The following is a 26,341-nucleotide window of genomic DNA, read 5'->3' as shown; positions in this document are numbered from 1 at the left end:
TTGAACAAACAAAAGGGCAGGTCCTTACTGGACAGGTGTATGTGCAGCATGTCAGGTCCGCAGATGTGACCTAGGTGACGAAGGAGAACATGGCCTATGTGGCAGGGAAAGCACAGGAGGTGGGGGGGGGGCTCCATTGTAACATGCCAGATGTTTGCTCTCACAGGCACTCACTTTCCTCTCCCCCAACAGGGGGTGAGGGCTTTTACCTACAAGGTGCCTCCTTTCAGAGGCTCTATTCAGTGGACAGGTGTGAGTCTGCTTTGCTAAAGTGGCAATCTTAATGGGGTCCAAAGCTATCTCTGAAGGGCCTCCGCTACACCTGGGATCAACAGAAGTGAACCCTAAGTGCAGTGCTGTAAGCCCTGCCAGGTGTAGTCCAAAACCCTCCAAAACAAAACAAAACAGGTGCACACATATGTGTTTGTGTGTGTGTGTGTGTGTGTGTACCTGCCATTTTGGCTTCTCTACTGCTGCCCCATTGGTTGCAATTCTTTGCCCTGACACTCATGAATCTCTACTTTGCCCAAGTGGTGTTTAAGGCCAAGGCATAACATTGACCAGAGATGAGTTGAGGATTGCTGGCCTCCCCGGGGCACCTTGATGTTCTTCCTTCTAGTGAAAGCGCTATGTGATGTACTGTCCTTCTAGTATCAGACACAACCCTGGGCCCTGCTGTGGTGCACCTGCTGATGAGCAACTCTCTCTCTTTGTCCTGTGCATGCTTATGATTGCTGCCTGCCTCTATCTTGAGGCCAAGGGGACTGATGTGTCAGAGGAGGGTCATGAATGATATCATGGTCCAGTTCTATTTTAGATGAGCTGCTCCAAATAGGCAGCACTGACCTTGGACTCTCAGAGTCAGCTGGATGCCTTTGATTACAACTGGTACAAAAATTTTGATGAGGCCAACCTGGTGAATGACTGGGCAAAAGGGGCTACTTGATGTTGGGCCTTATTCTCTTTGTGTAGGAGCTGCTGCTCACCATGCTGCTTTTGGGCTTCTTCCTAGTGCACGGGTCCCAAGACCTCAGCACCCTCAGCAGGCAAGTATATGTTTGGTTCCTGCTCCTACTTCTTCTACTAAGCTGGCCACTGTGAGGATGAGGGCTCTCCTGGGAACACACTTGGACGAGAGCGCCAGTTTGTCAGGCAGTCTAAGCTCGGGTAGCTGGTTTGGCACCAAGGGCGGGGAGCCTGGTTGGTGCAGGTGCAGCAGGACCCAGACCACCACCCTGCTCTTTTCTCAGGTGCTGGAAGCCACCGCCACAATCTAGTTTCTACTCCACTCCCCAGATGTGATCCCACACACATCTTTTCCCCTCCCCCCAAAAATCAAACTGCATCCAGCAAGTCGTATTCCATCCACCCCCACCACCCCCTCAATACTTGTGCCAAGTTAAGCTGCTGCTTCCTTTTCCTTGCCTATGATTACTTTGGGCCATGGGTCCCTCTACACTACTAGCTTCTTGTGACTCTTGTTGTAGCAGGCTTGCTACATGCCTTTGCTCTAACACTGGGGGCAGTACCTACCAGTGCCACCACTCAATAAAGTGCCCACTGTGTGGCTGTCATCAAAATCCAAACCAAACAAAAACAAAGACACACACACAAAATAAAACCAACACTTGACTGGCCTTCCAGGCAAAATTGGCTAAAACCTCAGCAAGTCAGACATTGAGCTAGCATAGTACTGAGCAATGGCACATAAGTATAAACCCAAGAGAATTTAAAAAGTGTGATCACACAAAATTTGTATGTGAGTGTATGAATGTTTACAGTAGCATTCCAGGTAGGCATGCCTCAAAAGTATTTCAGACCACAAAAGTTAAATCTTACAAGAAAGTTGAGTTAAACAAATGTTCTGTTTCCCAGTGCATATTAAAAGGTTGTTTACACTATACTGTACTGTATTAAGTGCTCCTTGACATTATATCTAAAAATAAAACCCAATGTGCTTGTACAGATCTTAATTAAATATGACACAGACATGAAGTGAGCACATATTGCTACAAAATTATGCCAATAGACTTGCTTGACAGTTATCACAGGCTTTTAATTTGTTTTTTTAAGGCAATATCTTCAGAGTATAATAAAATAAACTGCACTGTTCATAAAAGTCAAAAAGTGTGGCAGAGGGGTGGGACAAATACCCATCAATTCATGACTGGATATTATTTTTATTATATAATTATATTATTATGTACCTCTACCTGCTATAACAAAGTAAAACTTGGTGACTTAAAACAGATATTTCCTTATAGTTTTGGTGGTTAGAAGTCTGTAATCAGTTTCACTGGCTATTGAAAATATGGATACAACTTCTTCCTAATGCAGAGTCTTAAGGAAGAACATGTTTCCATGCCTTTTTCAGTTTCTAGTATCACCTGTGTACCTTGGCTTATGACCACTCTCCCATCCATCAAAGTCCAACACTCTACTCTGTTATTATTATCAGATAACCTTCCCTTCTCCTGTTGTTATAACTCATGCTGCCCCACAGAGCACAGTGTAATCTTATGATGACACTTAGGCCCATGTGGATAATCCAGATGCCCTTTCTATTATATATATATATATATATATATATATATATATATATATATATATATATATATATATATATATATATATATATATGTTTTTGGATCACACCCGGCAGCGCTCAGGGTAACTCCTGGCTCTACGCTCAGAAATCGCTCTTGGTAGACTCGGTACACCATATGGGATGCCAGAATTCGAACCTCCGTCCTTCTGCATGAAAGGCAAACGCCTTACCTCCATGCTATCTCTCCAGCCCCTTATTTCAATATTCTTACTAAATCACAATTGCAAAGTCCTCTTTACCATACAAGAAAATATTTCATAGAATAAAATGTAATTGTCTTTAGCAGTCATTATTCCTTCTACTTTAAAAAAAATATTATCCAGTCACAGGGAGGAATGATATGTTTATACTTGTAACTTAGATGAAACTTAGATGTAGTGTGAAAGATCACACTACATGAAAATGCCACAATAATACATATCAACGTGAATTCCATAAATATATAGCCACATAGGAAGAAAGATTACTAATTTCTAGAGACCAGGAGGCAGAAGATACATAATTCCTTTTAGGGGTACAAAATATTCTTGAGTTATATAGTAGTTGGTTAGTGATGGTTTCACAAATTTATAAATATAATAAAAACTATTGGCTTGCACAATTTTGTGTTTCCACATCTATAATTCTTTATTAAGATTTTAGCTTGTCATTGGTTTATATCATTGAATACATTTACTGTTATACATGTAATTATTTACATGTAGTTTTAGTTATATAAATTTCTGAACTCCAGCTTGATATGTCTATGTATATATCTATATATATGTGTATATCTGTGTATATATTGTTTCTCTGACATAAGCACCAACCTTTTAACTTTGTTCTGATGATCAGATTGTCCCTCCTCTAGCCTTTCCTCTCAACCCCTTTTCCTTTTACTCTCCAGTAAACACTATACTTTATAGATTCTAATTTAAATTACTTAATTTAAATTATTCTTATTTATTTTGTTGTCAATCTAAATTTGTTATTTAGATTGACTTGGTTATTTATATGCTACATATGAGAAACTACTTGATAATTATATTAAAACTTTTTGTTTTGTTTTGTTTTTGGGCCACACCCATTGATGCTCAAGGATTACTCCTGGCTATGGGCTCAGAAATCACTCCTGGTTTGTGGGACCATATGGGATGCTGGGAGAATTGAACCAAGGTCTGTTCTAGGTTAGCACATGCAAGGCAACGCCCTACTGCTTGTGCCAGCACTTTGGCCCCATATTAAAACTTTTTGACTCATTTAACTTAGCATTATAACCTCACCTTTCATTCATGATTTTGCAATAGGCAACGTTTTTGTTGTTGTTTTTTGGGGGTCACACCCGGCAGCGCTCAGGGGTTACCTGCTAGCTCCATGCTAAGAAATTGCTCCTGGAAGGCTCAGGGGACCATATGGGATGCCAGGATTCGAACCAATGACCTTCTGCATGAAAGGCAAATACCTTACCTCCATGCTATCTCTCCGGCCCCAAAGTTTTGTCATTTTTTTAAATCATTATAATGACTAGTATTTCACTGAGTATATATGTGTACCACCACTTCTATTTTGGGGGTGGGATGGGGCACACTTGGCAGTGTCCAGGGGTTACTCCTGGCTCTGCATTCAGAGACTACTCCTGGAAGGCTCAGAGGACCATGTGGGATGCTGGGGATCAAACCTGGTTCAACACGTGCAAGGAAAATGCCCTACCCACTGTTTTATTGCACTGGCCCCCATACCACCACTTCCTTATCAAGTCATATATAGATTTAGATTTACATATTTACAGGCCTTGAATATTGTGAATATTTATATTATAGTATAGGGGAGCTTATATCTTTTTGAATTGACATTTTCATGTTCTTCACAAAATACTTAGGAGTGTTATTGAATGGGCATATAATATAGAGTTTTTGTTTTGCTTTTACACACCTTTTTTTTTTTAGTTTTTGGGCCACACCCTACAGTGCTCAGAGGTTACTCTTGGCTCTGCACTCAGAAATTGCTCCTGGCAGGCTCAGGGGACCATGTGGGATGCCGGGAATCAAACCCAGGTTTGTCCTGGGTCATCTGTGTGCAAGGCAAACGTCCTACAACTGTGCTATTGCTCTAGTCCCTACACATTATTTTAAAACAGTGACCATTCCTGTCTAGGGGGCCACCAAGGCTTTATGGTGCTGCAGGCAAGAAAAAATGTGAAGTGCCAGAGATCCAACTTAGGGCATCCCACATGCTAGGCATATACTTTACCTATCATTTAAACTCTTCAGAGAGCCATTTTGAGTAAGCTTTGTTTTCCTAAGGTCTACTCCTGGTGATATTATAACAAAATGTTCAAAAGTTCTGTGCTTGGTTTGGTGAATGTCATGATGGTCATACCTTGCAGTGCCAGGGTTTACCTGGGCAACCAAAGCAGTGCTCAGATTCAAAATTGATAGTATGTGGGCAGCATGAGGAAACCATGCCATGCTGAAAATTAAGCTGTGGTAAGCCACATGTATGGTATGTTGTCTGTACCATCTCCCTAGTCTCTCTCCATTTCAGTTTTCAAATGAATTTCCATACTATTTTCCACAGAAGCTGCACCAACTTATAGTCCTACCAATAGTGTCCACACATTTTCTTTTCTCCCATACTTTTGTCAAAACCATTCTTTAAAGTCTTTTCAATGCAGACCATTCTCATTGGTATGAAGTGATATCTCACTGTGGTTTTTTTCTTTGTATTTCCCTAAATATAAGTTGAGTTTTTTTTTTCATGTGCTGTTGACTGTCTATCTGTTATCTTTTTAGAAGGGAAATTTCTAATCAAATCTTCTACCTGTTTTATTTTTTATTGATATATTGCAAGATTTCTTAATATAGTTCTTACCTGGTATGTGATAAACAAATATCTTCTTCTAGCTAATATGTTGCTTTTTCAGTTTTATTGTGATATATTTCACTATACAAAAGCATTTTTGTTTTGGGGGGGGGGTTTGTTGTTATTTTATTGAAATAACACTAGTCAACACATTGTATATATTGTAAGGATACAATCACATACTTTTTTAAAGTTTATGTTAACACACCACACCCACCACCAAAGTACCAATATTCCTCCATCATAGTTTATTGAAGTTCCTGTCTCCTCATATTCCTCTTTCCCCTCTGGTAATCACAGCTTTGTAGTCTAACTTATCAGGTTGGTTTCATGGGGTTTTGTATTTTATATCTCTATATTCCATTTATGAGTGAGATTATTTGATATTTGTCTTTCTTTTGACTTACTCATATAACTCCTTTCAGGTCCACCTAGCTTATTAAAAAAAGTCAAGATGCTATTTTTTCTTATGACTAAATAGTAGTCTATTATGTATGTATATCACATTTTCTTTATCCAGTTTCATGGACATGTTGACTTGCTTTGTAAATAATAAGTTCAATAGTCTCATCAAAGAGTTTGTCCTTATTCAAGCAACAAACTGAATTTGTTTGTTACTATAACTTTATAGTATAATTTTAAAGTTAGGAAAACAAAAGTTTCTCATCTTCTTTTCTCTCTAGAATTTCTTTGTCTACTTAAGGAGTTTTATTTCTCTATAAATTTTAACTGAATCCAGTATGTTTCTTTTAAAAATGTCATAGATATTTTAATAAGTACTGTATTGAATATGCATACTACTTCAGGTAGGGTTGTTATTTTGACAAAATTAATTCTTACAATACATGTACAGGGTATGTGTTTCACTTTCTTTATGTCTTATTTCTTTTAGCAGTAAAATATAGTTTTCTTTTTTTTTTTTTTTTTTTTTTTTGTCCCCCAATTCACAATACATACCCGGCAAGGGGCCTGTGTTGAGGTGTATATGGGGTGCCTTTACTGTACCTCCTCTTTCTATACAGCCAGTGTAAAGAACACAGCCTGTGGTAAGAATTGGGAGGCCTTATTTTATCTTTTATTTATTTTTTTTTCTTCAGGGCAAACTAAAGTTGTTTTTTTTTTTAAGTAAGAATTCATTTAAAAGACAAAATTGATTAACCTAATAAGGTAAACTAATATAACATAATATAGTGACATAACATAACATATAATATAATTAATATAATAATACATGTAAGTCAAAGAAAGTTTCTGATTAAAAACACAATTTTTTTTCCATAATGGCTTACATATCTTTCACTGTAGTATTTTGGGTACATATTCACATTAAATCAGGGGAATACCCATCACCTAATATGTCCTCTTCTCAATCAAAAATCAAATATACTGAAAATAGGCAGAGTCCTGTCTAGAGGCTTCCAACCTCAGTTTGAGAGAGGATGTGAAAAAAGTAATTAAAATACCACAACAATACACACACACAAAAAAAAATATCGAATTAAATAACCGATAAGCACCACAACAATAAAGCAGGCACCACACAATAATCTCGGTTCTGAAATCAAATCATACTCAAGTGCAAAAAAGAAAGAGAAAGACAAAACAAAATAAAATAAAATAATATTGGAGACATCAACCGTAATCTCCACACCAAAATAAAGACGTCAAAAAAATAGATCATTTATTCTCCTCTTGCTGCTTTCGTGGTATGTGGAAGACTTCTACTTTATCTTGGATGGTAAAATCAGACCTGTTTCTAGAGATCTTGGTGGCTGTGCAGATCAGGGAATGGAGTTTATGGAGTCTTTCTTTGTGGTTCTAGCAGTTATGCTTCTTCAATGTCCTTTTTTTGTTTTTTATGTATTCTAGGTGTTTCAGAATAGTGCTACCATTCTGTGTTTTTCTTTTGTCTTCTGACTTACTTCGTTTAACATAACATGATCTAGGTCCATCCACGTTGCTGCAAAGTCTGTGATTGTATCATTTCTAACTGCCATGTAATATTCCATTGTATATATGTACCACATCTTAATGATCCATTCATCTGTTGTTGGACATCGAGGTTGGTTCCAAGATTTGGCTATTATACTGAGTGCTGCAATAAATAGTGGGGTGCATATGTATTTTGGAATGAATGTCCTTCCATCTTGGGGATATATGCCTAGGAGAGCAATTGCTGGGTCAAATGGCAGCTCAATTCTGAGTTCTTTGAGCACTCTCCAGACTTTTCTCCATAGATGTTGGACCAAGGGGCATTCCCACCAGCAATGAATGAGAGTTCCTTTCATACCACATCCTCTCCAACAAAGGTTGTTCCCATTATTTTTGATGTGAGCCAACCTCACTGGTGTGAGGTGGTATCTCATTGTTGTCTTGATTTGGATCTCCCTGATGATGAGTGAAGGTGAGCATGTTTTCATGTGTTTGTTGGCCATCCTTCTCTCTTCCTCAGAGAAATGTCTATTCATTTCGTCTCCCCATTTTTTTATGGCTTCGTTTGGTTTTGAAGGACTCAGGTTTCTGAGCGCTTTGTATGTTCTAGATATCAGCCCTTTATCTGATATATCAAGTGAAAAGATTTTTTCCCATTCTGTTAGCTGTCTTCTTGCATTAAGTAGGGTTTCTTTTGCCATGCAGAAGCTTTTTAGTTTGATATAGTCCCATTTGTTTATAGTTGATGCTAACGTTTTTGCCATTGGTGCTCCATTCTCAAAGACCCTTTTAATATAAAGGTCTTCGAGTGTTCTGCCTATTTTATTCTCGATAAACTTTATAGATTCAGGTCTGATTTCCAGATCTTTGATCCATTTTGAGTTGACTTTTGTATAAGGAGTGAGATATGGGTCGATTTTCACTTTCGTGCATATGAGTTTCCAGTTGTACCAACACCATTTGTTGAATAGGCTTTCTTTGTTCCATTTCATATTCTTGCCTCTTTTATCAAATATTAGTTGGCTATATATCTGGGGGTTTATGTCTGGGAATTCTGTTCTAATCCACTGGTCTGAGGTCCTGTCTCTGTTCCAGTACCATGCTGTTTTTATTACTATGGCTTTATAGTATAGTTTCAAGTTAGGTAAGGAGATACCTCCCAATAGTTTTCTTTATATGTCTTTCATTTATTTTGTTTAGTTTATTACTAAAGTTTTAGAAAAGCAATTCTTTTTTTAAATTTTGTATGATAATACCATGATTTTCCAAGTTGTCAAAATACAATTGTTCAAACACCAATCACAACACCATTGTGACCTTCCCTTCACTAGTGTCCCCAATTCCCTAACCATTACCAGCCCCTGGCAGGTACAAACAACTTTATGTTATTTGTTTCAACAGAAAGGACAATGAAATTATCAGAAATGAGATCAACATGGGTTAATTTTAAATAATTGCTATCTCTTCCTGGTGTGTCATTGTCTAAGGATTTACCAGGCTGTAGTTGGTGGTAAGTTGAGCCTTTTGTGTTACTATTTAGGCTCACTGAGCTTGCTAGATGTCTATGTAGATTTCACAGGAAATTTTATCAGAGTTCCTGGGACACTACTGAGCTGACTGCTATAAAATTTTGAGGTACCCAGGATCTTTATATATAATAAATAAATTTGGTGAGTTGGCAGTTTGATAAGGATAAGTTGTGGAACAGGGCTTTTTCTGTTGGATGTGCACTGGGTTGTTGTGGTTTATGGCAGAAAAGGGAATTTGTCCCCACTCAGTCTGAGAATGCTACACAGAGGTATTAGCCCAGACCTGACTGAGTGGGAAGAGTTGGTGGTCATTATTTTCTCTATGAAAAAAGAGCAATTTTTAGAGAAATTGTTTCTTTTATTACTCTCTTCAATTTCATCATTTGCATTTTGGAATGTCATATATTTCTGCATGTAGATTGTAGTCTATGACATTACTATAAAAATTTATTGTTTCTGGGAGGTTTTTTGCAGTCTTAGGGAAAATTTAATATCACGACATCTACAAATAGTGATAGTTTGACTTTTTTTCCACCGTGAAAGTCATTAATATCTCTTTTATACCCAATTCTTTTTTAAATTTTTTTTATTTTTAATTATGAGAACAAAGATACAAAGGAAGAGGACAAGGTAAAGTTACAGTGGAAGGACAATCACCCATAAACAGAATTCTCAGAAGTCCCCTTGCTGATAACTTAACTTTGAACTTTCAGCCAAAGAACATTAAGAAAAATAAAACAGAACCCATGTACAATTACTTTGTCCCTCAAGTCCCCAGATTATAGTACATAATATTTCTTAGCAGCACACAAAGCAATGTAAAGCCATAAAACTTATGTAACTTCTTAAACATTAAAGGCAAAGTACTTTTTTACACTTCCATGCATATATTAGTTTAAGTTAACCTCAAAAATTTAAGTGGGTTGTTTTTCTTAAGGATTAGAGTCAAAGGAGTACAGTAAAAACGGTGTTAGAGTGGCAATTATTGTTTGCAGAGGTTCACCAAAATATGAGGGACATGGAAAGGAAAAGCCTTGGCCTAAATACAAGGAGATGCTACCCCTGAAGTTTCCTGGCATAAGACCAACTCTAGGCTTCAGGCAAACTAGTTTGTCCAATCCAAGTCGTTGTCTGTAGTGCCAATACAGTTTCATTTTTCACACAGTCTCTGTTGTTGGTATCATGTTTCTGTATTAAAGATCCTGAAATCTGCATATCCTACATTGTAGTCAGAATGGTGCAGAGCGTCCTCTCGTTTCACCTCACAATTAAAGGGCAATGCAGAGAGCCCTGTCTTGTAAGCAGGTTGTTGTTGTCAAGTCTTCTTAGTGCTAAGGGAAGTCTCTTTTGAGCAGGTTGATGTCAGAGAGGTAGTAGGATCTTTCCTTGTAGAGGATTGCTTCCAGGTGTTGTTATAAAAAACCTTGGATAATTCGTAGATAGCTTCCCTGGTTCAGGGGTGAATGGAGTATACCCATTCTTCTGAGGCCTTTGCCATTATACCCAATTCTTATGTTTAGGACTTGCATTACTATATAGAATAATAGTGGTTAGAGTGGATAACCTTTTCTTGCACTTGATCTTAGTAGAAAGGATTTTAGTTTTCTCTGTTGAGTAATGTGTTATCTGTAGGTTTGTAGTATATGGCTCTAATTATATTGAGAAGAATTCCTTCTATTTTATTGAAATCTATAATCAAGAATGATTGTTGAATCTTGTAAAATGCTTTTTCTGCACCTATTGATATGATCATATTTTTTCTGATATTGGTATGGTGCATTACATTGATTGGCTTGTATATATTAAACTACCTTTCCATTCCTGGTATAAATTCTACTTGGTTATGATATGTGCATTTTTTAATTTATTGATGGATTCAATCGCTAATATTTTGTTTTAGATCTTTACATCCATGTTAGGAATATAGATCTATAGTTTTTATTTTTAATGGTATCTCTGCTTTAAGTTTCAGGACATTTGCCTCCCAAAATCTTTTTGAGAGGGTTCCTATTTCTTCAACTTTTTGAAAGAACATGAGAAGTATCAGAAGTAAGTCTTCTTTAAAGGTTTGGAATTTTAAAACCAAGTCAGTGGTTTGGGAGCTAGGTCAGGGATCTAGGACACATGTCGTATATGCTTAAGACTCCCAAGATATATCCCTAACTCACAATTCTCACCCTCACTTTGTTTAGAGTAAATGAGAGCATTTGTCCTCATTGTCTCAGAGAGACATACTAAAGGAGATTTTATTGTTTATTCTGGAGCCCACTGGCCTTGCCCTTTCTTCTTCGTTAATTTTCTATAAAAACCTCTTCTGTGACTACTTAGATTCAATGAATGTTTGAGGACAGGAGTCCACCATCTTCTTTTTTTATTTGTTTTGGTTTTGTGGCCACACACGAGGGCTCAGAGGTTACTCATGGCTCTGCACTCAGAAACTACTCCTGGTAGGATCTGGGACCATATGGGATGCTGAGGGGTGAGAATAGATCAGCTGTATAAAAGGCAAATGCCCTTCTTGTTGTGCTATCACTTTAGCCCCAATCCACCACCATCTTCTAACATGCTGGAGTTATAATGATTCAATGAAGTAGACTCTGTGAATTTCAGTTTAAGTACTAAAAATGTGCAAGTGTTTGCTTATATTGCATTTTCCTCTCTATCAGTGAAAAGAAAGGATGTGATACAGAACAATCTTTTGTTTGTTTGTTTGTTTGTTTTTGGGCCACACTCAGTGACACTCAGGGGTTACTCCTGGCTATGTGCTCAGAAATCGCTCCTGGCTTGGGGGACCATATGGGATGCCAGGACTTGAATCATGGTCCATCCTGGATTGGCTGTGTGCAAGGCAAATGCCCTACTGTGGTGCTATCTCTCTGGCTCCCAGATCAATCTTAAAGGTAATTCAATTATTCTTTTTTATGTATCATGTTATCTGTGGGGAATTATATAAAAGCATCAGGAAGCTTCAAAGGATAAAAAAAATCCAATTTGGGGAAAATTGGCATTCATGCATGCAATGATACATTCACATGTTTATTTTTTATTCCTTCCATTATATTAATTAAAAGCATTTATTAAAATACTATTTGTCTGCTACTGATAGATGCACATGCTGTATAGAACTCATCATCTCTAAGAAGATAGATCAAATAAATAAACAGTGATATTACTGAGCAATATGTTGAAAATTCATCAGACCCCTGGTGAGTGAGTGGAGTGAGTGAAAGAAAATACAAAGGAGAAAATTGGGCCCAGAGCAACAGTACAGTCGGTAGAGCGTTTGCCTTGAATGTGGCCAACCTGGATTTGATCTCTGGAATCCTTTTGGTCCCCAAGCTCAACAGGAATGATTCCTAAGTACAGAGGCAGGAGTAACCCCTGAGCACTGCTGGGTTGCTCCCCACCCCTAAAGGAGAAAGTTGTTAAATCTTAGGTGGTGGGAAGGGACAAGTAAGGACTTTATAGAAGTCTAAATATACCACTGTGTATTATTACTTATAAAGTGTATGTTTTGGGGTCTGTATATATGTGTTTATGTGTGTCATTGTGCAAGGTGGAAAATAGGTGACAAGAGAGAAAGCTAGTAAAGAGGTAAGATATCATGACAAAAATATTCTAGACATGAACAAAAGGATTAGAGATATGATGTAGTTGGGTTTTTAGGAAATGTCTGTTCTTATAAGAAGATACTATGCTAGAAGTAAGCTGTACTTACCATAGGCATGCAAAATACTTTTAAAATAGGAACATTTATTAAATTCTTTTTTTAAGGAGATATGAACCTTGTATGGTGAATATAAAATAATTGTGGTGAATGAAAAGGTTTAAAGTAATGGTTAGAAATGGCAATGGTTTTGACATTGGGTCTAGGCGCCTATACTTGGGATGATGGAGATCTATACTTGTTCCCCTGAACACCCAGTGTATATATATGTGCATATACACAACCAGGTAAGCACACACATTCTAATTCAGTACATCCTCTGATCATGGTAGGAGACCTATTAGATAATGTGATGACTAAAGTTATGGCCAGGATATATCACCCAGCAATTTTATCAAATACTAATCCAGGTGTTATTGGGAAAATGTTTTTAGATGAGTTGAACATTCCCAATCAGGTTACTTGAAGTAAAATTACTCTTCTTATGTGGGTGAATCTCTAAAGACCTAATCATCAAATACTGGCTTCCTAAAGAAGCAGAAAATTCCAATCAAAAATTTATAAAAGACCTTGATATCAGAACTAAAATCTTAAGGTACATAGAGGAAAATGTAGGCAGCACACACCATGGCATTAAAATTTTCCAGCCTGGTTGGCTGAGTATGGCTAGAACTGATGCCCAAACCTATTGATCACAGTTTGGGAGACTCCCCAAAATGCAAACTTCAAGTATACTAAAATTAAATTTGCTTTCTAAACTACTGTGAAGCCTAGGAAACATGTTGGGAAAATACCGTTCAGTCAAGAAGAGTGGCAGGAGCTCATTTATAGTTCCAACTCAGAACTTTGCTGTACAAATCTATTGTTTCTAGAAGAATTTTAGTAGAATCTCTAGGATTTTCTATATATAGTATCATGTCATCTGCAAGTAGTGAGAGCTTGACTTCTTCCCTTCCTACCTGGATGCAGCTGATATATCTTTCTTGCCTAATTACTATGGTAAGTACTTCCAGTCCTATGTTGAATAAGAGTGGTGAGAAAGAACAGTCTCACCATATTTCAGAGAAAAGACTTTCAGGTTTTCCCCACTGAATATAATATTTGCCTAGGGTTTGTAGTAAATTGCCTTAACTATATTGAGAAAAGTTTGTTCCATTCCTATCACTGAGAATTTTTTTTATCACGAATAGGTGTTGGACCTTATCAAATGAATTCTCTGCATTAATTGATATGATAATACATTTTTTCCTTTTGTTGATATGGTATATTATGTTGATTGACTTGTGTATGTTAAACTAATGGTAGTGAGTCAGAGAAATAGAATGCCTATCTTGAAGATAGGCAGGGATGGAGGAGGAGCAAGATGGGGTCATTGGTGGTGGGAAGATTGCACTGGTAAAGAGGAGGTGTACTTTTTAGGATTGAAACCCAACTACAAACATGTTTATAACCATGGTGCTTAAATAAAGATTTTTTTAAATGCACTGGTGAAGGGTGTTGTACATTCTATAATTGAAACCCAACTATGAACATTTCTGTAACCACAGTGCTTAAATAAAAAAAATTTTTACAAAAAGAACTGATTTTCTGAATCTTATTGAATAGTGCCCAGAGATGAAATCCAAATGACCAATAGGGCAGTACACTACAGTCCTGATCTGCTATTCATAAATTTCTTTCAGCCAAGTCTGAGCTTTGTTTCCAAATAATTATTCTTCAGAACTGCTCACAGCTCTCAAATGTAAGCATTCTTTTTTTATATATAAACACTTTGTTGAGCTGACCTTGGAAAATAGCCACTAATATTAACTGAGCAGGTACTGAATGGCAACAACTTAATAAATAGTGATAAACTTAATCATTCATGACCCCCAACAACATAAATTTCCATAGCCCCACTTTACATATTCATGCACAATTAAAATTCAGAGTATGAGGTCACCCTACTGGTTGGTGACAGAATCAAGATGGGAGGCTCAAATGTCCAATTCTCAACTCAGGACCCATTCATGGTACATTCTATACCCTATCTTGTTTTATAAATAAAACAGTGATGAAACTTCAAAATCCAGGCTCAAAAGTCCAATGTTCTCAGAAAGCAAAACATGTGAATGCATTCATAGCCCCTGAGACCACTAACCAGAAGGAGAAAGAATTTTACATAAGAAAAAAGTGCCTTTGGGAATAAAAGCTAGTGTATTCATGTAACAATTATTTGTCCTGCCTGGCCTCTAACTATATTTTTATTAAGATGCTTTACATATTCTTAAGCCTCTTTAAAAAAATCTTAAAATGACTCTGGGTGCCCCAAAGCAGCAAAAATCTAGGTAGTACATTTATAGGATGTGAAAGCCTACCAAGAAATAACTCCCAGAGGCCCAAATTAGTAGCTTATTTGTAAGGAGGTGAAAATCTACATCTCTCCAAGGAATGTAACCAACATAAAATTCAAACCCAGACTAAAATGAAGGGAATTTCTCAGCTTGAAGGTTCATCCTTCAAGGCTCATGAGTAGTTAGGATCAGGCAGTGCCCTGAGATGGATGCCAGACTTCTCTATAGTTGAGGTTAAGTTTTGAAAGAGTTCAGGCTCTAAAGATGATGGACAACCAATGTCAGACTCAAATTTAGTGGTCAGTCAGTGATAAAGGATCAAGGTTCATGGCTAAGAATTGAATGCAGTCCATGCTGAATCTCTAATCAGGAGTAGAACCTCTCTATAATATAAGATTTAGTAAATTATATTCTCTCTCCCAACTTACTGATTTTCAAGGTCACAAGGTCTCCTGTTTTGGTTCCTTGTTGTAATGTCCATAATTTATTTTCACATACTTCAACATAAAGAGCTCAATTTTCTGAGCAGTTGCCCTAATTGAGATGCACAAACTAGAGGCCATCAGCAAACATGCACACCCAAGAGAAGTCCATATGTCAGCAGTGACCTTTATAAGCACCTTTTTTGTGTCTATTTCAATCAGCACCTGAGATTGAATATAACTATATTACATACCTGATATGAGTTTCATTTATAGAAATAGTTGCCTGTTGGCTAGCAAGATGAAATATACAACTTGCACCATGAAATAAAGTATGTTCATATATACAGACCAGCTAAAAATACTTGGGCGACAATATTCATCTCTGTATGAAGAAGACATAGATCTTTGCCTTTTTCCTTTCAGCTGTGGTTCTGACTCTAACCTTTAATTTGGGAAGTTTTTAGTTGCCATACGTTGAGAAAAGCTTCCCACTGGAATTATGTTTTGTCCCTTCATCCCTCTATGCCATGTGTAAATAGATGTAAGAGGAAGGAAACCTAAAACTTTGGTGATCTCAAGGAAGGTAGTAGAACTGTTTTTATTGCCTGCTTGATATGAAATAAATTCCTGCTTGCGTGGTAGAACGGGATTCAAGCATTTCTAACTACAAACTGAGAGAGATTGTGGGGAACATCTTGTCCATGTTATCTGGAATCCTTTTGGCTATTTCTTAATATTTCCTGATTTTACTTCCCACTTCTCTATACAGAATCAAAAGCTTCAAGGTGTCTTTATCCTCTATCAGATTCATCCTTCTTTCATCTAATTTGTTTCCAATTATTTTCCTTCAGTGTCAGAGTCAGAGCTGGATCAGCCACAGAAAGAATTTCAGAAGAGCTTCTGGCAAGGAGTAATCTGATGAGAAGTGATTATGCTCTCATTGGTAAAACAGTGTATTTTGAACCAAATCTGTGTTGCCAGATGAATAAAGTGTGTATTTAATCCTACCCACTTAGGTTCCTAAATAACTTCCTAGGGTCACTTCTGAGAATGAATGACCATTAAATACATCCTGACACAAAGAAAAATCCACAAAGATGTCAGCATGAGTAAATAAATCTTCTTGGGCTCACAATGGACCTGTGCTTGTCCCAACCAGCACTCAGAATGCTAGAACTAAGGGGATTATCAAGATTATTCCTCAAACTTTCTTCTCATTTGATGAATAAAGTAACCCATGGAAACTGGACAGAACTAGAAGGATTTTAACCAGTTTACAATTTTGGGTGTATTCAAATTACTCCTCATATCAACTCAGCAGTCTCCTATCCAGCCTATGACCTGATTATAAGTAAGTTCTTATAATTATAAGTTCTTCACTTTGTGAGCTCAGAGGATATAAATGCAAATAAGTCTAACAAAGGGAAAAAAGGAGACCTGGTGCTCTGAGTCATGCAGGAGATGAGCTATCTTTATACTTGAAAGTGTTCTGGAAGATTCATGAAAGAGATTTTGAGCTAGCCCTGGAGTAAAAGGATGTGAAAGAAGAAGGACTGCTGAAGTAAGGACCCTATAATGTCAATATCTGGAAACCAATTGAGTAGATAAAACAGGGCTAGTGTCTACATGAGTAGTAGAGAACTTTCTGCTGGGTTTCAGTAGAAAATACAAACATCCCAAGATAGTGTGACAGATAGGGTCTAGTATGAACTTAAGGTAGTTAGTTATTCATAGAAGCCCATTGTTTATGAATTTCAAAAAGCTATTAAAATAACAAATGTTTGGGATCACAAGATTTGATATGAAAAGAAGTTACCCTGCTTTCAACTAGAAGCTCCAGAGTTAAGAAGTCAGTCCTATCTTGCTCCACCAAGGCAAGAATACAATTCATAGGCAGACACAAAATCCCTGATAAAAATATAAATGAAGAAATTACTAGAGTTCAGTCTTTTTTTAGAATGTGCCCTTGCAATAACTCATTAGTAAAGAGGGCCATAAAGTAATGACACTTGGATAAGACCCTATATAATCAGCTCTACAAAGCCACTTGGAAATTCATTTGGAATTGTCAGTACTCCTATCCATATATGTAATAATATTTTCTTTCATTTTATGGACCATATCCTATTTCTAGAAAAGCCTTCCTTCTTTCATGGATGTTTCTCATTTTCTACCATAAAATTTTTCTACTACACTATCCTTCATCTCCTAAAATTATTTTCTTTGAGAGAGACAAAGAACCTAGAACACTCATGAAGATTGATACTGACATTGTTTCCTCCTAAGAATATAACCTTGCCTCAATCTGAGCACCATGCCTCTCCCAAATTTGAATGGTAGAGACTAGCTCCTATGACACGTAGCTCTACTGTGTCTCAGTAGATGACAATTGCCTCAGTGATGTAAATCTTAACAAGTCTTGAGCTCCCAGGTCAACACACACCATCAATAACAATTGCCCTGCCTACCAGGAACATGGAAATAGCCTCTATTACCACTACTTTCTCCCACTCCAACTTCCCCTTTCAGCTAAACATTTCACTAACATCAGTGATTACACTCAGACTATATCTCTGGATCTAGATGGTATCCTCACTGTCAAATTTACTTTCTATCCTGGAATTCTATCTCTTTTATTTCCAGTGGTTCTTAGAACTAAAAGCTCACCTGAATTCTACTTGAAAAACTAGTCTTTCAATCTCTCAACTTCCACATGGCAGGAACAAACAAAATAATATCACTAGACACAGGACAGAGCACCTCCAGGTCACAAATTTCTTGTCCTTTATACTGGCTCATTTACCTTTTGCCATTATCCATCATTATCTACTTTATTCCAGCTGTACAGGCAAAAATGAGTAAGAAATGAGTAAGCATAACTACAAAGGTCCAGTTCCTGGAGAGTCAAAGAAAAGAGAGAGAACTTTATTAGCAATAAACTGGCAGGTTGGAAGATAGTAAATTTGCATCCTCAAAGTGACCATCTTGTCTGTGTTTATCACAGAAATTGTTTTCATAGAGAAAGCAGAGAACGTTATATAAAGAATAAATTGCAGACCAAAGGATCATAGGCCTAACATTAAAAAGCCCCTGTGGGCTGATTCCTCGAGGCACACTCTATCTTATCCCAAATTTCAATAAAAAATGTTAGGTTTTGACAACAATTGAGAAATACTTAGCTTTAGACTTTGGTTCAAGGGCAATTGTCCATGTCTAATATGATTTTTGGTCAATTTCAAATCCAATAAGTTACCCAAATACTCCAACTAATATGAGATGGAAATCACTCCCTAGAACCTATCCAAGCACAGAGACTTTTGATACAGATCCTAAAGTTTAATCTGTAGCTATGACACCATGTTTTTTCTATTTATAAATTCTGCAACTTGAGCAAATCACTCAATTTGTCTCTACCTCAATTTCCTTATCTGGAAACTGATCATCATAATAATCACATCCATCACATGGCATTGATCTGTGCAAAGTATGCAGACTAGAGCCCAGAATGTTCTAAGTACAGCAGAAGTCTGCTAACAAGGTTAGCAATAACCTTGTTCCAAGATTCCAATAAATTTCTCCTTTAGGGAATTCAGCACACCTGGGCTCTTTCAGTGAGGGTGCCCAACTTCTTTGAGCCCATCAACAAGACTGTCCATCTGAGTAATTAGTTTTCTTCTTAAGGCTCTTCTAGAATACTTGTTGTGTCTAATCTTTATTTAATTCTTGGTTGCCTTCCATTTCTACTTCTACTCCAGCAATTACTCCCAACACCCTCTTCTAGTCCTTCATGTTATCCCAAGAGCCTATGTGAGAAAAAGATTCACTCTGTGTTCCAATGTTTTCTTTTACAATTGTATATTTTAAACATTCTGTATGAAAAGAGTTTTTTGTCTCCTTAAGGGTCCAGTTCTGAATTAAAAAGAAAGGTCTCCAGTGAGAAGCTTCTTTGAATTTGCTTCCTAGAAGCAACAAGGGTATTATCAGCAGAAAACCATATTGCATACTAAATTGCAAAACTATCCCCAGGGCCAAAGTCTGGTCTGAGCTGAGAGGAGATTTGGACCTCTTAGCTACTACTTCCAAGTTTTGTAAAAGACATCACCTTGAAATAAGAGCTTTCTTTACAGAAGGGCTATTTACTGACATATGGGAATAAGAGGTTTTACCTGCTGCTCTATTGCTATAAGAGACTTATGGTCAATGAGAATAATCTTTGAATATACAAGGATTATCTTAAAGGAAATCAGTTCCTGGACCTAAGCTGCTCTGACTTTCTAACTCCGAGGTACACAACAGATATTGTCATATTGGGAAAATTGACAGGATAAGTACATGCTGATGGTTTGGTGTGGAGGAAGCAGAGGGATCTGGCAGCAGTAGGGACTTAAGAAATATTAGTTGAACAAATGTCCGTTAAGTTGATTAAACATTTCCAGACTTGAAGTTAACTTTTAGGAACTCTTTCAGGGTTCCTGGTGGAATATAATTGGCTATGTGGATAAGCCACTTAAATGTCCTCCTCTTCAGTAGTGAATGAAGGAAAGAGGATTCATCTTTTTTTTCTCTGAAGCCTTCAAGTAGAAAGTCAAAGCTTAAACATACCAACAGCTTCCTGTTGATGTATATCAGTGAATTGAAGTTTCTTAAAGAATCCCACAGGAATATTCAAGTTAAAGAATTGACATGTGGAAGAAAAGTTACCTTACTAGAACAGCTTTCCTTGAAAACTTCCTGAGAATCTTCAAGAAATTTGGGAGCTTCTCAAATATACTGGCAAATGAAATGTATTAAATAGTTATTTCTTACCCTACACTATCAAAAAGCATGTCAAGTTTTACAGAAACTCAATTAAACCCATACATGTGATTCTTTTTTAATATAATTTTTTATTGTGACCAAAGTGAATTATAAATCTTTCACAGTGATATTTAAGGTATAGTGACAATGAATCAGGGTCATTCCCACCACCAGTGTTGTTCTTCTTCCACCCTTGGGCCCAGCATGCATCCCATATCTCCCTGATTTGTCCCCTGGACTGTTAGTGTAACTGGTCCTCTCTGTATAGCTTGTTGTAGATTGGTTATCAATTTTGTTGTCAACTTTGAGTTTGGTGTTTAAATATCATCCTTTTTTATTTCCATTCAATGTTCATATGACTGTGTGGTCCTGATACATCAGTTTTCCCCTGCAATTTATGAGGCAGAACAAGATGATTCAAGTTCTGTGGTTCTGTTGGGAAAAGAAAAAAAATCTGGGAGGAGTCTGTCTAGAGGCTATACATGTCAATTTAAAAGAAAAAAGAGAATAAAAACATAAAAAAAAACAAACAACTACAAAAAAGCAAAAAAAGCACAACAAAACCACAAGAAATAAAAATATATAAAGAAGAAAAAAGAAAACAAAAGGAAGTAGAGATGGTGTGGCAAGAGTTTTTGCCCTTTTTGCATAGAAGCAGTAAGTATTGGTGAAATTAGAAAGGGAATTTTGTTGGCCTAAGAGACACAGGGTTTCTCCTCCCTTGAAGCATACTGTCATGGGAACAACTACAGGCTCCGAACAAGCTCATTAGCAAACCCCAGGGTCTTTTTATGGTGCCAGGAAACATTCTGCTCAATGTGGTTGATAAAAATCAGTCCTCTGTAGCTTGAGATCTTGGTATTTGCACAGGTCATAGGGCAAAGTCTAGGATAGAGTCTTTCTTTATGGTTCTTGAAGTTCTATTCCATCACAGTTGTTGTAATCAGTCTTCTGTAATTAATGCTCTTGGTTTTTGCACAGATCCTAGGATGAAGCCTAGGATGGAGTCTTTCATGATGATTTCAAAAGTTCTTCTCAGTTGCAGTTGTCAAAGTCAGACTTCTGAAATTAGAGATATTGATTTTTGTACAATTTTTAGGCTGAAGCCTAGGCTAGGGTCTTTCTTATTGGTCCCAGGATAAGTTCTGTCCAGTCAAGATTGCCAAAGTCAATCTTCTATAATTATTGATCTTGGTTTTTGCACAGATCGAAGGAGGATGTGTCTTCTGATTTCATCTTACCAATAGGTGATAAGATAGGGCAACCTACTCTTAGATCAAGTTGTTGCTGTTTCCTCGTTGTCAGGATGTCATATCAAAACTGGCTCAAGTTGGTTCAGGAGCAGCATTAGAAATTCCCCAGAGGAAGTTTGGTTCCTGGTGCTGTTGCAGGGAACTGTGTCAATTCTATATCTTGGATCTAGGGCTCGGGATTGGATGGTTGCTCTCTGATCACATGGAGTCTAAATTGGGTTCACAGGACAAATGTTCAGGGTGCGAGGCACCTCTGTATTATAAAATGTATGGGTTCTTATCCCATAAGAGCTTGTTTCTCTATACATAAAATTTCCCCTTTTTTAATATGCCTCTGCAAAAGGGAATGGAGCCATAATATATTGCTGGTGTATTTGGAGGTAAGAATGACAGGCTACACATTCTCTGTGCCCTGGTTTTGACCTGAGCTTTATCCCAAGCAAGACTTTTTCTTCTAGGTATTTGTACCAAGCAGAACCAAAACAAGTGAAGTTAAAGAATATATATATAATAAATTAAAAAATTTTAAAGTAACTAAAGAACAACAAATTTAAAATATGATGGAGGATGCTACCTTTACTATTTGGTACTAAACACACTAAGAGGTATTGCTATAGAGGTATTAAACATAAAAGGAAATATAGGCATCCCATTAAGTCTTTTGAGATATTTTTGTGTGAGGTAAAATCCAGGGCACATTTTCATCCCACACCATGGTATTTTGGAGTTTGAGAAACGATTTGTAGTAGTAAAGGGTCAGGTAGTGTCCTTGACATGGAGGGTCCTTTTGGAGCTGAATCTGGTAGCATGCAACAGTCCCCATTTAGGGGGTGGGTGAGAAGAAGGACCATATAGAATCAGTCAGCAGAAGTCTGGTTGCAGTTTCTTGCCAGGGCATGAGATGTGGGACTGAGAAAGTGTCCTTTTACTTTGAGAGCTGGGTGGTGGCTAATTGCTGCAGGAGGTAGAGGTAATGAGTTAAGAACTGAGGGAAACTATGCCTGCCCAGTGGGGCCCTACTGGGAAAAATTGTGAGTGCTGCCTGTGTGTCTGTCTCCTGTAATGTCACGTGAAACTCTTGGGAGTGGGCCGAAAAGAGGCTCCAGAAGAGCACTTAGCTCCACTTTGCTACGCAGCCATGTGCTCTTTCTAAGGAAAGAACACCATCGCAACAAGAAGAAAAAAATCACACTAAGAACTGTGCTGGATCACTGAAGCCCAGCATTTCTCTCTGGACTGTCTTCTCTGCTGTGTGCCCGGGCCTAAGATTTGATCCTGTGTGAGGCTTCATCCACGGAGGACTCCACTTCCTTGGAGTCAAGTTGACCCATCCAGAAAGGGCGGAGCCAGAGGAGTGTGGCTGCCTACATCATTTAGCCAATGAATACCACCACAACACATAGAAAAACCCACAATACAAGTGTGACAATGGGGAAACAATGCAGGCCAGCATCAGACATAAAGAATGAAGATGACAATTCTGATGACCAGATAATGACCAACCAACTAATCAACCTCTCAGATAAGGACTTTAGACAAGCAATATGGAAGATGCTCAAAGAACTCAAAGAAACCATGGATCGAGTTGAACAGAACACTAACAAGAACCAAGAAAATATGAAGACAGAAATCACAAAACTCCAAACTGAAATAACATGTCAACTAACAGGCCTGAAAAACTCAGTAAATGAAGTGAATGACAAAATGGATAAGCTCTGGGACAGGGTAACAGAAGCTGAGAAAAGAATTGGTGCTGTGGAAGATGAGATAAATAACAATTCCATACAGTGGGAGAGATTGGAAAAAAAACTTAAAGCAAATGAACAGACAATGGAATAATTAGTTCAAGAATGGAAACAGATGAAAATAGAAGTCTATGATAAACTCAACAAAAACAAGTTAAGAATCACTGGAGTCCCAGAGACCCAGGAAGAAAATTTCCAGGAAGAATCAACGGTCAAGAACATCATTAAAGAGAAATTTCCAGAGCTAAAGAATATATGTGATCAAATCCTGCATGCTCGAAGAGTACCAACCAAAAGAGACCCCAGAAAAACCACCCCAAGACACATCCTAGTCACAATGACGAATCCCACAGATAGAGACAGAATTCTGAAAACAGCAAGATCAAAAAGGGAAATTACATTCAAGGAGCATCCTTGAGATTTACAGCAGAACTGTCACCAGAAACACTTAATGCCAGAAAACAGTGGTGGGATATTGAGACAAAACTGAATGAAAGGAATGCATCACCTAGAATACTATACCCAGCAAAACTCACTTTCTGGTTTGATGGAAGAATACATGGTTTCACAGACAAAAAACAGCTCAAAAACATTAAAGACTCAAAACCAGTCTTAAGAGAAAAACTGAAAGACCTAATTTAAGACAAGACTAACCAAAAGACATACCAAATTTCGACATAAAGATGACATTAAATCCCAAGACAATTATTTCTCTCAACGTCAATGGACTAAATATACCAGTTAAGAGACACAGAGTGGCTAAATGGATCAAAAAATTCAATCCAACCTTCTGCTGCCTACAAGAAACGCACCTGAATAGTCAGAAAAAAACATAGCCTCAAAATAAAAGGCTGGAGAAAAATTATCCAAGCAAACAAGACCCATAAAAAAGCTGGAGTGGCCATACTAATATCAGATAATGCAAATTTTACACTCAGGAAGGTTGTAAGGGACAAAGATGGACAGTTTGTATTAATCAAGGGATATGTACAGCAGGAAGAAATCACTCTCCTAAACATATATGCACCGAATGAGGGTCCAGCAAAATATTTAATACAATTGTTGACAATCTGAAAAATAATATCAATAACAACACAATAATTGTGGGGGACCTCAACATGGCCTTATCAACACTGGATAGGTCAACCAGACTGAAACCCAACAAGAATATACTACACCTGAGGAGAGAAATGGAAAAAAAGGCCTAGTTGATATATATAGGACACTCCATCCCCAGAAACCTGGATACACATTCTTCTCCAATGTACATGGGACATTCTCCAGGATAGACTACATGCTGGCACATAAAACATACCTCCATAATATCAAGAGGATAGAAATTTTGCAGACTACCTCGCTGACCACAAGGCTCTGAAATTATTTGTGAATTCCAAAGGGACTCAGAAGAAAAACTTTAACACCTGGAAGTTAAACAGCCTCATACTGAATAACCAGTGGGTCCGAGATGAAATCAAGGAGGAAATCAAAAGGTTCCTGGAAACAAATGATAATAAAGACACAAACTATCAGAACTTATGGGACACAGCAAAAGCACTACTGAGAGGAAAATTTATAGCTTTGCAAGCACACATCAGGAAGGAAGAAGGGGCTTACCTGAGTAGCTTAATGACACAGCTCATAGAACTAGAAAGTGCTCAACAAAAGGACCCAAAAATAGGGAGACAGAAGGAAATAACAAAGCTGAGAGCAGAAATCAACGAAGTGGAAACCCAAAAAAACAATCCGAAAGATCAACGAAAGCAGAAGTTGGTTCTTTGAAAAAGTAAACAAGATTAATAGACCACTGGCAAACCTAACAAAGAAAGAGAGAGAGAAACTTAATAACTCGTATTAGGAATGAAAAAGGAGAGATCACTACTGATATGGCAGAGATTCAAAGGGTAATCAGAAACTACTTTGAGAAACACTACGCCACTAAACATGAGAACCTGGAAGAAATGGATAAATTCTTGGACTCTTATAATCTTCCACGGTTGAAGGAAGAGGATGTAGCATATCTAAACAACCCCATCACTATTGATGAAAAGCTTCTAGAAACAATAGACTTATATAGCAAGGTAGCAGGCTACAAAATTAACACACAAAAATCAATGACCTTTCTATACACCAATAGTAATAAGAAAGAAATGGACATTGAGAAAACAACCCCATTCACAATAGTGCCACACAAACTCAATTATCTTGGAATCAACTTGACTAAAAATGTGAAGGACCTATACAAGGAAAACTATAAAACTCTGCTCCAAGAAATAAGAGAGGACACACGGAAATGGAAGCACATACCCTGCTCATGGATTGGAAGGATTAACATAATAAAAATGGCAATACTCCCCAAAGCATTGTACAGATTTAATGTGATCCCTCTAAAGATACCCATGGCATACTTCAAAGAAGTGGATCAGGCACTTTTGAAATTCATTTGGAACAATAAACACCCTAGAATAGATAAAGCAATCATTGGGGAAAAGAATATGGGAGGAATTACTTTCCCCAACTTTAAACTGTACTACAAAGCAATAGTTATCAAAACAGTATGGTATTGAAATAAAGACTGGCCCTCAGATCAGTGGAATAGGCTTGAATACTCAGAAAATGTTCCCCAGACATACAATCACCTAATTTTTGATAAAGGATCAAGAAATCCTAAATGGAGCAAAGAAAGCCTCTTCAACAAGTGGTGTTGGCACAACTGGCTAGCCACTTGCAAAAAATTGAAATTAGACCCCCAGCTAACATCATGAACGAAGGTTAAATCCAAATGGATGAAAGACCTCAATATCAGACCGAAAACCATAAGATATATAGAACAACACGTAGGTAAAACACTCCAGGACATTGAGACTAAAGGCATCTTCAAGGAGAAAACTGCACTCTTCAAGCAAGTGAAAGCAGAGATTAACAGATGGGAATATATTAAACTGAGAAGTTTCCGTACCTCAAGAAATAGCGCCCAGTATACAAGAGCCCCCACTGAGTGGGAGAAACTATTCACCCAATACCCATCAGACCAGGGGCTATTCTCCAAAATATACAAGGTACTGACAGAAATTTAAAAGAAAAAAAACATCTAATCCCATCAAAAAATGGGGAGAAGAAATGGACAAACACTTTGACAAAGAAGAAATACAAATGGCCAAAAGACACATGAAAAAAATGCTCCATATCACTAATCATCAGGGAGATGCAAATC

At 37.4% G+C, this 26,341-nt stretch overlaps 1 non-coding gene and 1 pseudogene across 1 annotated transcript; one reads left to right on the top strand and one right to left on the bottom strand.

The window, feature by feature from the left end:
• Nucleotides 1-456: 456 nt before the first annotated feature.
• LOC126018550 (integral membrane protein GPR137-like) lies at nt 457-1,465 on the top strand (annotated as a pseudogene).
• Nucleotides 1,466-6,379: 4,914 nt separating this feature from the next.
• LOC126019360 (small nucleolar RNA SNORA51) lies at nt 6,380-6,512 on the bottom strand. Its single transcript, XR_007499085.1, has one exon. It is a non-coding gene; the product is annotated as a small nucleolar RNA SNORA51 (small nucleolar RNA).
• Between the last annotated feature and the right edge of the window lie 19,829 nt (nt 6,513-26,341).

This window comes from Suncus etruscus, chromosome 9 (assembly GCF_024139225.1).
Source record: "Suncus etruscus isolate mSunEtr1 chromosome 9, mSunEtr1.pri.cur, whole genome shotgun sequence".
Classification (NCBI taxonomy): Eukaryota; Metazoa; Chordata; class Mammalia; order Eulipotyphla; family Soricidae; genus Suncus; species Suncus etruscus.
The sequence above is the reverse complement of the archived record's forward strand: the minus strand, read 5'-3'. Positions and strand labels throughout refer to the sequence as shown.